A 14,207-nucleotide genomic window follows, 5' to 3' on the forward strand; every position below is an offset into this window, starting at 1 on the left:
AACACATATGTGGCTGAGCAGTCCCCTCTGCCTGAGGCCTCAGCCTCCAAGTCTGTCATCAGAGAGGGTTGTGCTGCCAGGTCCCTCAGCCTCACCCCCATGGCCTCCTTCTCTGTAGCCCAGAGCCCGTCCTAGGCCCAAGTCCTGTTTTCTCTGCATACCCCGCCCCCTCTGGGGACCTGGCAGTAGTGCAACACGAGAAGGGGTGGGCATAGGGGGCTAGTCAGTCTAAGGGGCTCTGTCTGATGGACTCTGGCTGTCTGCCTTCCAGGGGAATGAGATCAACCTTGAGAAGAGGACTGAGGTGAGCAGCTGCGGCACTCCCTGCAGGGGAGGGGAAGGAGGTGGAAATCAGAGACCCTCTGGGCAGAACAGTTTCTGGCTCCACCCCTTGTATCTTACATTGAGTGGAAGATTTTGATAGAAGTGGGAAACCCATCCAGTTGGTGCGTGGGTTGAGGGGAGGATGGAATCAAGGAAATCTTCCTGGAGGAGGGGCTGATTATTCCCATTCTGAGAACAGGTAGAGCCTGGATGGAACTGGAGGGAAGGAGGGTTCCCAGGACTGGTCCCCTGCCCCACTCCTCACCCCCCACAAGGCCCCTGCAACATTCTCCACCCAGGCCCTGTCTGCATCCTCTCCTTCCCTCTGGTCCCAGGAATACCGAGTCATGAGGGAGATCCTACTGCTCCAGGTCGCTGCAAAGAATTATAACGAGACTCCGAGGAGTGATTTGGGGTCTGGTTCCAGGACATGGAGCTGCTCAACGAGAATGAGTGAGGCCGGGCAGGAGTTGAGTGAGGGCAGGGGTGGATTCTCCCTGTTGGCCAGTCCAGAGAGCCTGTCTCCATGGCCCCCTGGTCAGCCCCAGGCCTTATTGCATGGCGACCTCTGGGACACCCAGACCCCAGCTGCTGAGGTTTCTTTTGACCAAATTTTAGGAACTTTTAGTTTTCTAGTTCAATCTCTGGAATTGCATCAGCTCTAAGTGGGGAAACCAATGTAAAAAGATCAAAACGTGCACGTGGAGAGGACAAGGCCCGAGGAAGATCATTTGCAAATGGACTAAAGGCAGGCAGGACTTTCCCTCCTGAGACCCCTCTAGGGGCTCTGTGTTCACCCCTGACCTGGATTTGAATCCTGCTGGGATCCTTGTACAGGACTCTGAAGTCCTTTTCCTGCTTGATTTGTATCCAGGAGGGAAGATTTGTGATGCAGCTTTTAAGGCTACTGCTGGGCCTCGTTCCATAAACATGACTGCTCCCTGTGAACTAGGATTTTCAGCACCCCTGCCTTCCTTATGCAATTCCCTTTAGGGCAGAAATTCCCTAGAAGGCCCCCAGCCTCCTCCCTGGCTTGGCCTGATGGATCCCGAGTGAGCTCTGCTTTGCCAGGATAAGGGACCATAATCCTGGCCAGTCAGTGACCCCACATTGTCCCTTGCTGTCCAAGGTGATTTCTGAGCCCGTGTCCTTCTGAGGTCCATGGTCTTGGGCAATCCTCCAGTTTACACACTCAGTGTTGGTGTTCCGAACTCGTCCAAATGGGGCAATTGGGCCCGAGCCATTAAAGTGTGTCACCCCTGGGCGACTGTGTTTTTTTCCCCAGTCTTGTGCTGTGATTACATTATAACCAGCTGCTGGGGTGTGAACCCTGTTTGGAGCTTTGAAAGATGAGGCATGACAAGGGTGTTGGGGGGGTCCAGCAGGGAATGCCAAGGAACTGATGATCCATGGACGTACATGAACACAGCCTTACCAATTAAAATACTGAAATGCTTCCCATCTGGTGGTGAATAGACACTGCTCTGATCTCACACCAAGAACCCACCCCGTGACCAGGAGCTTTCAAAGGGTTACCAAGTGGCATTTTGAACCTCTTCCCTTGGGAACACCCTGTAAGACGAGGGCCAGATGAATCGCTTGGCACTTGTGAGCTATCCCCTCCTTTCTGATGGCCGCAAGTGTCACCCAGACACACAGGCTGGACTCTGCCAGGGAAGCCTTCTCAGGACAGCCAGAAGCTGAGGATGAATTCTGGTTCCCGGCATCCCAGGCCCTTCCTGACATGGCACAGCCACCCAGGAAAGTGATTTGGTAATGGAAAGACTGGAAAGGCCATACTTTCCCTCGAAAGAGAAAGAGAAGTGCCAACAGTGAAAGCTTGATCCCTCAAATAGACAATTAAATCCCAACAAGCAGTGGGTTCTTGTCAGATTACTGACGCTGAAAAGGCGTCTTTTGATAATAGCAAGATCCCCCAACTGCCATGTCCATCTTCATGAATCAAATTTCCAACACATATGGATCTAAAAAACTGAGGGAACTCTGGTATTTCCTTAGATGCAACTCTGAATTAACATGCAACAAAGAACATAAAAATGGAGACCTAGAAGTAAATACCTAATTTGAGTACATAGACATCAAAGTGCTCTTGAAACAATAATTTGGAATCTGTTGGAATATTACACAAAAAGAATAATCCACTTTTAGTAGGTTTTACTGTGACTATGAGGGGAAAAATTGAATCATCTCATGACGTTGATAACTCGCTGCTGACTTGAAAGTACAAATAAATAAGGTACGTAGTAAAAGAAAATGAGAGAACAGCGTGAAAAAGGAAGATTTTTCTCTCCTCACCTGAAACTCAACCTCTCACCTCAGAAAGAAACCGCTGTCTATATTTTCTATGTCACACAGCAGAGTTTAATAAAAGAAACGTATTGGTATGTTTTAAAGTTTCAAGAGCTCAAAGCAAGGAAACATTAGGGACGCTGCCAAGAGACATCACTGAGGTGCCTGCTTCATTTCATCTGCTGTCAGGACGTCCTTTTTGACCCCTCGTTTTCTCTGCCTCGCTAGCAAGTCTGTCCGCCATCAGTGCTATCACCAGTCTCTCTCCTGTGCTCTTCACTGCCCTTTCCTCCTTCCTGATACCTTCCTCAATCACCAGAAATAGTTGGCAGTGGAGCTGTGGAATGCCCAGATCAGATCCTGGAATCATCTCTGCCAAATCTAAGACCAGCAGGAGTGGGCATGGGACCTGGAGGGCAGACCACCTGCGAGCACACCTGGCAGGGATTCACCTGTGTGACTAGGTGCAAGTTTTTGCAACGCTTTGGCAAGATTGAAAGGACTTACCAGTTGTCCTGCGCTGCTGCAGGCCTTGAGTCCTTGCGGTCTCTCGGGCCAGCAGACCTGGTGGGGTTGGTCCAAAGTGTCCTCCCAGAGACCCGTCACTGCCAGGATGGGTTGGGATTCTAGTAACCGGCCTCTTGACTATGTCACTGGACATCTCCTAAAAGGGATGGAGATGCTTAAACCAGGCTTTGGTTTGGACTGGTTCCCACAGTCACGCTGCTTCCTCTGTGAAGACATGACTATCATCCTTCTTTTCCTCTTACCCTACAAAAATAAATCATGAAATTGGGTCAAATGATAAAGGAAGCCTGCCATTTTAGGACAGTTATCCTGGCTGTTTTGTATTTCCACCCCCCCCATCCTCTGGGGATAGATCTGACCTGTGTCCCGGGATGTCATCAGGCAGATTTGCATCAAGAACAGAAAGCTCAAGGTCAAAACTCAAGGCTCCTCCAGATCATTTCTCCTCCCCCATCCTGTTAACACCCCCTCCTTGTTTGAGTGTGTTTCTATTCTTTTCTTGTCCTTGTCACTCTCAACCTCACAAGTCCTGGCACTCCCTCTCAGGACAGTCGGTCCCCAGTCCTTTACTGAATCCCAAATTCTACCATTTCTGTGTTTTCTCACTACTCATTTGCTTAATCCATTGACCACTTGGTGTTCATAGAAGTGAAATCAATAGTGACATTGTCAACCAGCCCGTTAGCGACTTACTCCCACATCCCAGATGTTCACATAATCCAAATGGTTATGTTCAAAGTAAATAATTCGGAAAACATATTCACCCACCACAAATTCCTGGTATCTAATACTTTTATTCAAACACTCATACAGTGGATACCTGTCCCTCAAGATCAGAAGTAATGCCAGATCACCAATCCTCACCTTAATTTCCTCCTACACCTATCAATCCTGGATTCCATGGACTATGATCTCAATAATTTTCTTGGAATAATAAAAAATTCCTTACCACTCAGTTATGTTGTAAACCTCCAAACCCAGATGATCCCGATTATCTGCCATGCCGCAGCTACTGCTGGTCTTATAACAAGCTGAAGAAAAAGAACAAAACATGATCTTTTGGTACCACTGTAAATACAAAACCATATGCATCAACTGGGAAGCACCCATAATGCCTGAAAATTTTGTTCTCTTTTTATGTTGGGTCAATAACAAAAAGAAAAATCAATTAAAAAGTGGGCAAGGGACCAGAATGGACTTTTTCCAATGAAGACATACAAGTGGCCAATAGGTGTATGAAAAGGTGTTTGGCATCACTAATCAGGGAATGCAAATCAAAACCACAATAAGCTATCACTTCACACCTGTTAAGATGGTGTCGGGGGAAGAGGGAGAATCTCCCTCTGCCCTTTCCCTTAAGGTTCTTCTGGCTGGCCAAATAATTAACAAGACAGGTTAGCAGGAGAAAATAATACCAAGTTTAATAACATGTATATATGGGAGAAAGCAGGGACACTGCGTTTTTCAACACAATAGCAGAAATTCTCGTCTTAAATATCATTTTCAGCCAATGACAAAGGAGGATTTTGGCGGTGGGGGGAGTCAGTTACAGGAGATTACCACTAAAGCACAGTAAACAAGAGTAAGGTTTATTATACAGCTCAAGGCCTCACCTTCCACATTGACAGGTCACTAGAGATGAGCTCATCCCCCTCTCTTTTTTAAACAGAGAGGGAGATACCTTTATAAATGGAGATTTTCCTTATAAATGTAAATGATTGTCTGGCAACTCTTCGCAGGGTCATCCAGAGAATGTGGCCAGACAGACAGAAATTCTGATAAGAGGGGCTTGTTGGTGCCTTTCCTATTGTAACATTTACCCTACGTTATCTTTACAGCCATCATGATAGGTCTATTTCAGGAAGGAGCTACCATGTCAAATTCTTTAGGCAGTTAGTGGGGGAGGTCAAATGTCCTCAGAGAAAACAACCAAGGTAAAGAGATAGATTTCAGGGTGACCAAATCTCGATCTCCCACAATGGCGATTATCAAAAAAACTAAAGGTGGCAAATGTTGGTGAGGATGTGGAGAAAAGAAACCCTTGTGGGAATGTAAACTAGTACAGCCATTATGGAAAACAGTATGGAGATTCCTCCAAAAATGAAAACTAGCACATGATCCAGCAATCCCACTTCTAGTATATACCCACAGGAATTGAAATCAGGGTCTCAGCGAGATACCTGCACTCTAATGTTCATTGCAGCTAATTTACAATAGCCAAGACACGGAAGTAACCTAAATGTCTCTGATGGATGAAAGGATAAAGAAATGGAATATTAGTCAACCTTGAAAAAAGAAGCAATTCCTGCCATTTTTGACAACGTGGATGGACCGGGAAGACATTATGCTAAGTGTTATAAGGCAGACAGAGAAAGGCAAATGCTCACTTATATGTGGAATCTAAAATAGTTAAACTCATACAAGCAGAGGTTAGAATGGTTGTTGCCAGGGGCTGGGAGGATGGAGAATTTGGGAGCTGATGGTCAAAGGATACAAAGTTTCAGTTATCAAGATAAATAAGTTCTGGAGATGTAGGCTACGGCATAGTGCCTACAGGTAACAAGACTGTACTGCATACATCACATTTGCTAATAGAGTAGATATTAAGAGTTCTTACCACAGAATAATAGTAATAAAGGAGGTGAAAGAAAACTTTGGGAAGTGATCGATGTTTGTGGCCTTGATGGTGGTGACAATCTCAAGGGTGTAGCTTTATGTCCAAATTCATCAAGCTGTGTATGGAAAAGTATGACATCATCGTTGATTCTTCTGCACCTTGAAATACGCCATGTCCTCATCACATGAGAAAATTTTGTAACTATATATGGGGACAGATGTTAACTGGACTTATTGTGCTGATCGTTTCAACGTATACTCAAACATTGAATCATTAAGTTGTACCCCTGAAACTAATATAATGTTGTATGTCAACTTTAGCTCAATTAAAAAAACACAACAGACAAAATGATTTGAATATTGTAAATGAGTTCAGTGAATCCCTGAAACTGCCCCATTCCTATAGGGGAGTTACAGGAAGCAGAGAGGATGAAGGAAGATGGAAGAAAGTTGTACAAAACAGTATTCAAATTAAAATCATTTGAGTTGCTATCAGCTCCTTGTGGCAGAGTTCTGTGAGCCCTGGTCTTCTTTCACATTTATCCTGGAAAAGCATACTTTCAGATCCAACCCATAATAGTTCATCATTTGCTCTAATACGAAAATCTCAACTTAATAAATAAAACCAAAACCATCCCTTATGTATGAATAAAGTTAGTGAACTTTACAGAGAAAAGAGCATATTTGCACAACAATCTCAATAAAGGAAACAGAAGAACTGAATGATGATCGAGTCTCAGTCAAGCTTATCTTTGAAAACCAGTGAAACCAAGATATCTTTTCAAGGATGTGTGTAGAGCTGTCAGCCTTGGAAGATAGAAATAGTGGCCTCCTCTGGAGCAAAGGGCAGGCTTGTTTACTGCCCAATATAATAGAAATAGCACCCCTCCCTGGAGCAAAGGTCAGCAGACTTCCTGCCCATTATCAAAGATTTGAGTTCCTTAAGCTCTGAGTTCTAGCAACTCTCTGCATGTCACCTGGCCCACTGTGTATCACCCTGTAGGAAGTGGGATTTAGTGAACTGGTGCAAATGTTGATACTCTGGCCACTAGTATTGCTGTGTCATTAAGTCCTTTGTCTCTGACTCATGGGTCTAGTTTCTTTTGCCAGCCTCTATAAGACCATGGTAAGCTGACATACTAGCTTGCAGGTAAGGTAAAATATCATACCTTTCATGGTTCCTGACAAGCCCTTAATGTAACTAGTACTCTTAGGAACAGAGAACTATCCAGAACAATATGTATGGATATTCTTCATTGAAGACTTCATGCAACCAAAACTTTAATGTCTCTCTGATCTCTTTTATTTCTACCCCAAGTAGAAGGAGAGGCACCAAACTGTTACAGACCTAGGGCTTGTGCAAGCCACCTGGAGACCTAGTGACCAGAAACTTCCCATGGGGAGCAAAGACAGATGGGCATATTTCCAAAATGGACCCATATGCCTCCTTATCATCCAAAAGACAGTACATTATCTTAATTTATGATGATTTCATTCATTAAAATCTTGTGATGGGCCAAAGATGCACATCTAAGAAGAGTGAGACACATGGCAGTTGTAAGCAGATTAACACATTTGGTGAATATCAAACTCTGAACAAAACTTAGGGTTCTAATCAGTTATAAGGTACAACAAATTTAATTAGGTGAATTAAATGATATTTAATGGTATGCCTGATTATTACTCTGCAATAGTGTATAAGAAACTCATATAAATAACTATATTTGGTCTTACTTTAAAATATGATAGTCAAGACTCTTTGAGATAAGCTGGAGAGAAGGAAGGGGAGAAATAGACAAAAATTAGCTGCTCTGAAGCCACTCTCAAGACCCCTGGATCTACATGTAACCCAGGAGATCGAGGCAGATGGCTGTGTGCCTAGATTCTGCACTGTGGTTCTCAGGGATGTCAGGGGGCTGAAGCAGCTTCCTAAATCATGTTTACACGTCCATGTGTACAATACCCCTGACCATGGGGATGAAACACCATTCAATCATCCCTTACACCCCTCTAATTAACAATTATATTTCAGAATCATTGTATCATTACATGATAATTTATTCTTCAAACCTGTAGGATGCCAAGCTAAAAGAAAATCAAATTTCAATGGCTTCTTTTCTTTGAAGGACCAAGATGTTCTTTCACACTTGGAATCTGGATTAGAGGATAAATCCATCAAATCAATGGAAACAAGTTAAGAAATGGACAGAGGGATATTTCATTCATATATACACAGTTTGCACTGTGGCAAAAATAGAGTTATATTTTAAAAAATTAGAATTTCTTGAAATTTTAGAGATATTAAAGACTTTGTTCTGCTTATACTCCCTTTGGTTTACCAAATCAAACTCACTCTTTAATGGGCATTTCTAGCATTGAGTGCTAATAACAGCAGCTTTTTTAAATTCTTATTTTTCCCAGGTCAAACACCAAGGGTAGAGGTCTTCAAGAGATCAAGTCTAATCTACCTACGGGTGTGGCAGGCTTAACTATGGATGTTCAAGCCAGACATTGCCAGAAGAACTTCATCTCTTCACCCATAGGTGAGTTTTTACTAGTAATCACAGAAACTTAAGGATATCAAAGGAAATTTTTTATTAAGAACCCAAGTTATAGATTCCTCTCTTAGGTTCATTACTTTGAATTTTTGACTCAAATCATATATATCGATTGGACCATGTTCAATTCTATGATCTTTAGAAGATGCAGCCTACAGCTGAAGAGAAACAGATACAACACCAATATCTTATCCTCTCTGAAGCCAAACTGAGAGCCCCTGAAGTCAGAAGTTTTCAAGAAAAGAAAAAGTCATCTGTCTTCGGAAGAGAGACAGTAGAGGCTAGTCAAACATTCAACTTTAAATTGTTAACATGACTTGTTACAATGTGATGGAGCACACCTTCTAAGTTTCATGATTTTTCTCCAGAATATTGAGATGGATGACCTTGAAGTCCAGTTTCCCCATAAGTGTATTTACTCAATGATAAAATTAATTTCCCTATAATTACCATGAAAATGTTATGTCATAGTCTCTGACTAAAAGGAAACAAAGCAAATCGAGCAGTTGAATAGCAGTGTAATTAAATCCATACAAGGATCTTGACTGCAGCTTTATGTATAATAGTGAAACTGGATGTAATCCCATTTCTATCAAAGAAGAAGTAAACAGATTATGGTATTCCTGTTCTTTGGAATACCTCTAAAACATCTAAAATGGTAAGTTAGAATGATGTGCACTGATAAGGGGAGACGTGTATGATATATGATTTGGGAAACAGCAAATTGCAAAAAGATGTAGTTATGTAATTTATGTGAAAAAACTTTATGTGTATTTATAAATTCATAGGAAATTTCCAGAAGAATAAACCCCCCCCCGTTAACAATAGTGGCTTCTGAGTAGGGGAGTGAGTTTTCAGGGAAGCGGATGAAAGGGGTGGGTTTCACTTTATATAGATCTGTGTACTTTGACTTTTTTTACAATATGTATTTCTTTCATAATTAGAAAAATGAATGATGTGACCATTTGGTGCAGGACAACAGTATTATGTTCACCAGTCTCTGTACTGTATGTTACTGCACAGCACGGACTGTAGAAGAAAGCTCAGAGAAGCAATGAAGACGAAGAAGACACGACACCTGCAAAAAGTCAGTGGAGTATTTCTACATAACAAGCCTTCCAGGTGAGCGACGGTCAGTATCTTCCACTGCTCCAGCTCTCCCAAGAAACCTAGAACCTGCCCAGGGTAAGCTGGAGGACCACGCCCCACTAGTCCACTCCCCGCCCAGGGCCTGTTTGTGCAGGGTGACTGCCATCAAGCAGACAATGGACTCAGGATGGGACGTGTGCCTTTGGGGAGGCTGGTAGAGAGGCACAAAGTGCAACACCAGCTAAGGGCACACACCTGAGAGGTGGAGTTCCAGGTGGAGACTCAAAATGTACCAAGAAACTGCATGAAGGAAGCTACTCGACCTCTCTGAGCCTCAGTATCCCCCCCTGTAAAATGGGGATCACAGGCCTACTTCACAGAGCTGTTGGGGAAAATACATAAAAGTGCCTGTGACAGCCAGTGTCACATTATTAACAAAGTCGTCTCCGACTTCAGAATAATCGATGAAAAGATTAATGTTGATGAGACCAAAGACGAGATGCCCAGCTTCATAACAGCCCCAGCAGCACAAGAGTGAGACGAGCTCCGAGTAAGTAGGGTTCTTCACAGCTCCACTGGAGAGGATGAACATGGGCTACACCAGGATAAGCTGCTGTTGTACAGTGACTCGTGTAGTGAGGGTGGGTCCCTAAAGACACTGTGAAATACAGTTACACACAGTGGCTCCTAGGAAACAACTAAAAGCAATCAACGCAGCAGATAGGAATAGGAAGGGGGCGAGCAGAGGAGGGTCAGAGCCACAAAATCTGAAGGAAGACACTGAACCACGACAAGAGCCCAGCTCTGTCAACAGCTGCTGTGGTTGCGCCAGGAAATCTAACGTCTGAGACAGCCATTGTGGGGACTGCTGGGAGCACAGTGGTCACTGCAGCCACACCCTAACAGCAGTGCATCGGAGCGCACACACCCTGAGACTTTCCTCTCCATTAATCCTTGTTTTAAGATGATGAGGACCGGCCCCGTGGCTTAGCAGTTAAGTGCGCGCGCTCTGCTGCTGGCGGCCTGGGTTAGGATCCTGGGCGCCCACCAACACACTGCTTCTCCGGCCATGCTGAGGCCGCGTCCCACATACAGCAACTAGAAGAATGTGCAGCTATGACATACAACTATCCACTGGGGCTTTGGGGGGAAAATAAATAAATAAATAAAATCTTAAAAAAAAAAAAAAGGGCCAGCCCTGTGGCTTAGCGGTTGGATGCGCGCACTCCGCTGCTGGCAGCCCGGGTTCGGATCCTGGGCACACACCGCTTCTCCGTCCATGCTGAGGCCACGTCCCACATACAGCAGCTAGAAGGATGTGCAGCTATGACATACAACTATCTACTGGGGCTTTGGGGGGAAAAATAAATAAATTCTAAATAAAAACAAACAAACAAAAAAATAAGATGATGAATATCCTCATGTTACAATGTCTCTTTCCAACCCTTGTGGATGAGTGTAATCAGAACCCCCTGAAGAAGGCACAGGCCAGAATAGGATGGAACACTGGGGGCTGGGGGAGTGGCGCTGCACCTGACCACACAGACTATCACTCGGGCCTATTGAACACAAGAGAAGAACACAAGGATGTGGTCTAATGAGAATTCCCCGTTTTGCCACATTCAGAGACACTACAGAGTTTCTCTTCCGTTCTTTACAAAAATGTTAAAGAATTCATGTGTCATTAATTCATAAAGGGGCAAATTCTTGACAAAGTGACAGAGTCTAGATTCCATGACCAGGTTTTTCTGTTGTTTTGATAATATCCCACATTCAGGAATCAGAAATGTAACCTATTGGGATGTGTAATATAAACAAGGACTTTTTTTCATGTAGATCAACGCCCAGATTTTTAGAGACGACATAAATCATGAAAGCTGCTAACCATTCCTCCACAGGTTTCAATAAGACTTTTAAGTTAATTTATCAATCTCAGGAAAAAAGAATTTGGCAATTCAAGTTTTTGTTTCTGTATTCAAGCGTACAGTACAGGCAAGAGAATGAGCAGAAAAAACTTAACAAGAAGGTCTTGTGCCTGCCTGGTGGTTTAGCAGTTAAGTGGGCGCGCTCTGCTATTGGTGGCCCGGGTTCGGATCCCGGGCACACACCGACGCACCGCTTGTCCGGCCATGCTGAGGCCACGTCCCACATACAGCAACTAGAAGGATGTGCAACTATGACATACAACTATCTACTGGGGCTTTGGGGAAAAAAAAGGAGGAGGATTGGCAATAGATGTTAGCTCAGAGCCGGTCTTCCTCAGCAAAAAGAGGAGGATTAGCATGGATGTTAACTCAGGGCTGATCTTCCTCACAAAACAAAAGAAAAAACAAGGTCTTGGTTGCATTTCATCTTTTGAAAATAAGCAGGATATTTTATGCTCTGTTCCTTTCACTACTCTAAACAATGTTTAAAGAATATGGTACATCTGACTATCCCTAGGCGTGTTTATCCTGGAACCTTGCCAGAATCCAAAGCAGAGATGTTAAAGCTGATGGGTCTCAAATGCTGCCCAAGTGCTGTCTACCTTGAACATCCCTCTCCCAAAGCTGGACCACCAGTCTCTTCCTGAGGGATCAGAGTCGTCACCCGTGTCCCTGAGAGACTGGCCACTCAGGCCTAAGCTGAGATTAGGCTATCAATCTAAATGGCAAAATGCTTAAGCTATTCTCATCTTAAGGATGCTGTTTCAGAGGCCTCTGCACTGGAATGTGTTGGTGAAAATGTTCTAGTAGATACTTGCCTGGGAATTGGGTTGTTCTCCTCTGCTCTTGGAGGATCCTGGGGAAACCAATGATTAACCTCACGGATGCCTCAACTTCCACTTCTGCGAAAAAGGCAAGCAACAGCCACTGTTACCACCCTGCAAAGCTCTTAAGTTGTGCTTGCAAGAGGGGCCACAAGGCCGAATTTCTCCCAAAAGCTGATGAAATGATGGCACTTTGGCTGGAGAAGGCAGAGGGCAGCAGGCAGAGGAAAGTTTCTGGGATGTCAAACCAGTTGCCATAAGCACTTTAGAGAAACATCTAGCGCTGGACTAGGTAGGAGGCTGTGGAAAGACCCACAGACGTGCAGGTGGGAGGAGGAATCAAGTAACGGAGAGAGGCGGTGTGGAATAGACGTGAATCCGGCTTCAATTTTGGACAAAAGCAGTTGCACGATGCAGGCCCGCGGCTGCCCATGCAGCCGTCACACCCTCCTAACTCCTTGGTCCCTCTCATCCTGTCACATCCCTCTGAGACTCAGTCCACGTGGAGCAGGTGCAGGACCACAGTGCAGAGCACACCTCCTTGCTCCTCCCCTCAGGGCTAGGCACCGCCCCGTGCCCAGAACATCCGGGGAGTTGTAGTCCTGTAGTCCTGCAAGCTCCCAGCTGGGAGCGGTTGAGAGACAAAAGCTCCCAGCATGCACAGCTAGGGGCCCCAACTCCCTCCTTGTCCCTCCACCCCTGGGCCCCACTCCTCTCCTTGTCCACCCCACCCTCTATCCTGCCTCTTCTCTCTACCACGCCCACCCTCCATGCCCTGCCCACCGCCTGGAGTATGCGCAGTGTGGTTGGGCTGCATCCCTTGAGGCCGGTACTCAGGTAGGGGTGGGGCTCACCAGCCTGGCTGTTGCTGAGGATGCTTGCATCCCTCCTTGAAGCTCCCTGGCCAGTATGTGAAATGTAAAGTCAATATCTAAAATGGAAATACCGGGTGACCGGGATCCTGGAATTTGCCTTTTCAAGGCCACTTGTCCTACTATCCCCTCCATCCCTCCAGGCTGCCATGATCCTCCCTTTGGACTCCATGGTCAGGGTCGTTCCAGAGATCCTCCCTTTGGACCCTGCCTGCCTGAAGGGCCCATACCTTGGTCAGGCATCTTAGAATGACTGCCATGAGCCATGTCATAAAAAGGAGAAAGCATCACAGTGGACAGCCCCAATTCCTGCATATACAGACGGGAAACTTAGGTGCACTGGTAAGTGACTCCTAAGCCACTTCAGGGGACCATACGCATGCCCCTTCTCCGACGCTGCACACAGGCTTGTTCACTGGACTTCCTTATCCCAGTGTGGACCTCTTGGCATCATTAACACAGGCAACAGCACTGAAACTTCCCGTTGGTCCTTCCCACTATGTCAGGGAAGCTTGTGTAGGAAGGTAATATGCAATTTCTGCTCTACTATAGGGCTGGCTCCTTGGGAACCAGTTTTAATATCTCTTTTTAAATATACCCACAGAATCACAAAATAATTAAGCAAAATAATTTGTTGCTCTTCGGGGTTATAGCAATAATTCTCTTGAGTCGTTTTTCCATTTAGCTTCTCTGATTGACTCCAAATACGACAGCACCACACGCTTCTGACTGGTGGATGTGCAGCTCCACTTCTTTGCAGGGAGGACACACAATAGCAGAATATCCGTGGCCCAACTTTCTGGAGCATCAGTTTTACTACAAGATTTGGAAGAAGCAAAGTTAGGTCATTTCCAAGGTAAGGAATTAAAAACTTAAAACTAAGATGAGGTGGGAAAGTCATATACCATTAATATTTGTCAGTAATCTGTGCCTGAAATGTCAGACTTTCTCTGAGAAAGAACTCTGAGACTCTATTTCCCATTGTTTTAAATAGGAAAAATTAGAAGGCACAGCAAATCTATCGAAAAATCCTACCAATTTCCTAAGTCACGATATGGCACCTAGACATAAGTTATGAACATCATTGCTCCTCGTTTTCCTCCTCATTCAACCCAGTCCCACAGGTCTTGAGTGATTGCTGTGAACACTGCACTGTGCTAG

General features: G+C 44.8%; 1 long non-coding RNA gene across 1 annotated transcript; it reads left to right on the forward strand.

Moving 5' to 3' along the window:
• The first annotated feature begins 224 nt into the window (after positions 1-224).
• Positions 225-8,738, forward strand: LOC131395259 (uncharacterized). Its single transcript, XR_009216327.1, has 3 exons — positions 225-304; positions 660-777; positions 8,200-8,738. It is a non-coding gene; the product is annotated as an uncharacterized LOC131395259 (long non-coding RNA).
• The last annotated feature ends 5,469 nt before the right edge of the window (positions 8,739-14,207 follow it).

Source organism: Diceros bicornis, chromosome 31 (assembly GCF_020826845.1).
Source record: "Diceros bicornis minor isolate mBicDic1 chromosome 31, mDicBic1.mat.cur, whole genome shotgun sequence".
NCBI classification, from domain to species: Eukaryota; Metazoa; Chordata; class Mammalia; order Perissodactyla; family Rhinocerotidae; genus Diceros; species Diceros bicornis.